This window comes from Neltuma alba, unplaced genomic scaffold, assembly GCF_004799145.2.
Source record: "Neltuma alba isolate B1F8T4 unplaced genomic scaffold, ASM479914v2 tig00001427_pilon, whole genome shotgun sequence".
NCBI lineage: Eukaryota > Viridiplantae > Streptophyta > Magnoliopsida > Fabales > Fabaceae > Neltuma > Neltuma alba.
Window position 1 is genome coordinate 5,799 of NW_021632465.1, and position 2,899 is coordinate 8,697.

The following is a 2,899-nucleotide window of genomic DNA, read 5'->3' on the forward strand; positions in this document are numbered from 1 at the left end:
TACGTATCGGGAGGGGAACTCCAGCTTAGATTAGCTTGGTAATTGGAGCTTGTCATGTGTAGCTAGCTTACAGTGGCTGAATGAGCCTCCGGGAGGATTACTGACGTTACTCTATAGAGATTCTCTGGGCTCTACTTGCCCAAGACTTATTTTGTTGATTAGTTGTTGATTTGGGCATTTTTGCCCCCTTTTTACCGGGAAAAAAAAGAAGCTCTTTTATACTTTGGTATGCATACACGTGTAGAAATGGTAAAGCTAGATGATCCATGCACCATGAGCCAGCTGCCGCGGGCTAGAGCCCGTGCTGGAGCTTGCTTGTCAAGAGGTAGGTTGGTGGGTTGTTCTGTCAAACTCTGCCTTTTTTTTAAAAAAAAACATTTCTACATATATATTTTTAAATTTAAATTATAAGCTTTTATAGGCTAAATCTCCTTTTTTTTAAATTGCATATAATTATATAATTAAATTAATTTCAAAGCTTAAAATATAAGCATGTAACTCGTTTTTAATAGTTACTTTGTTAATATAAAAATGATAAAACAAGAAAAAATGCATCAAAATTAGAATCGAAGTCTCTAACAATATACAAAGTTATATTTAAATTGAGTAAAAATAATAAAACTTTTAATTATTAAAATTGAAATATGAATTGTGAAAAAATTAATAAAAGGAGTAGCTGCAGGTTCGCATCTTGGCCGACTATGGGTTAGTGGGTTGTAGGCTGAAAACAACCGCATTAAAACGGGTTCATATCTTGCCAACCCAACTCATTATTTTTGCGAGTTAGCGGTTGGGTCAACAAACTAAACCTATATTACCACCTCTATTTGACACATAGTAGCAACATATCAATAGTTAAGATGTAAATTTATTCTGAACTCGGAAATACACAATTGGAAGTTGGAACATAACGTTCATTTGGATGTAAAAATGTTAATGAAGATTTCAAAGGGTGCGAAAATTATTTAATTAATGTTTACGTCTAGTATTGTATCTATTATATTATTAAGAAACAACTACATTTTTTTTGGCAAGGGAAAAACCACTACATTTTTTATTGTAAACAAACTACAAATGGCATTTGACATATTATATTATATTATATTTAGAATTTCTGTCTTCCAAATATTGTATATGGTAATAAACTTATGAAAAAAAAAATCTAGCTATTCATATTCTTTTTGGCACCAATCGAGTCATTTCCATCCAAAAAGTCCCACAAAATATGTTTTATATGTATATACATAAATCTAAATCAATGATTAAATCTTGCAAGTAGTACAACCAAATTAAGAAAAATATGTGTTCATGCAGCAGTACAAATACATCGACTCAGTACATCTGCCAGCCTGGACACTTTTTTTTTTTTTGGAAGCACAGAGGATGCCCACACCACTTGGCCACCCGGGTTGGAGCTCATAGTCTATGATTTGCATCCACATCGCATCCCATTTTGATATTGCCTTTAAATGTAATTGTAATTAATTGTTTTTTAACGGAAATTGTAATTAATTGTTAATTAGATAGAACACATCAGAAGATCGGATATTAAAACTTGCGATCAGGTATCTATAATATCTTGGAAATACTCCCTCAAATCTTATTATAAGAAGCTTTTAACTAATTCACAGTGTACCAACCAAAATATTTAAAAGCAATAAATTTATTATAAAATTCAAGTGATTTTGACTAGTGTAAATCCTAATTAAATCTGCTTGAAATACGAAAATTCAAATCAAGACTTGCACTTTTAACAAATTCCTAATTATTCTACGAAGCCTTATTAAGAATTTTTTTAATGTTGTTTAAAGAATAAAATGCCCTTTTATAATTTAAAATAAACCATGAAAACTTGAATCATATAGTATTTATTTATAAAAATGTTTTACATAAGAAAATTTGGAAATACTAGGAGCCAAAAATTGACACTGCATAATATAATATTTTATACTAACTCTAATATATTGATAAAAAATTTATGAGAACACGGACCTTTTTAATTACTTGATTCCAACACCATTAAATTAAAAAAAATTCTTATAGTTAAAAAATCAAAATCTTAGGGCCGGTTTGTTTTTGTTTTTTTTTTTTCACAAAACAATTTTATACAATTGTTTTTTTAAAACAAGTTTTGTAAACAAAACATTCTGTTTGGATAATTATTTTAAAAAATTACATTTGAAAGTAAACATATTGAGACCGGAGGATAAAGCTTCAATGAGAACTCACGACGTAAGCTGAGAAAATGCCATTGAGCAGAGAAGAAGGGCTTCCTAATTTTTTCAAACAAAAAATAAGAAATGCAAAAGCAAAAACAACAAAAAAAACTAAAAATTGTTTTAGTATTTTTAGTTTTTAAAAACAGATTTTGTTTTTTCTTTTTAAAGATACTTAATTAAAAACAAATTACCAAACAATTTTTTTTTTATTTTTAAAAGTAAACAGCTCTTTTCAAAACAAGAAACCAAATAAGCCCTTAATATATTAGTAAATTTCAGCATTAAATTTGTCATTTTTTTTTCTTGAGTACTTTGCTATATCAGCCATATAAACGTTCTCATCACATTATATCTTATAATCTTATTACTAAAATCCATACTAATAATTAATATGAACTTATACTGGAAATCTAAATTTTTTTCAACTTTTGATGGGACGGATGGAGTAATATAAAATGCTTAATATAAATTTTTACTAAAATATCATATATTTTAGTCTTTTAACAACATATAAAATAACAATGCGTGAAACTGATGGATCATCTGAATGCATCTCAAGAAAAAAGAAGCTAGATCATAAATTGATTGAAGCAATTACCAATTTGCTAACATAAAAGGACATTTTAGTCTTTTAATAATATTTTAAAAAAAATCTCTAATAAGGCCTATTGGTCTAATTA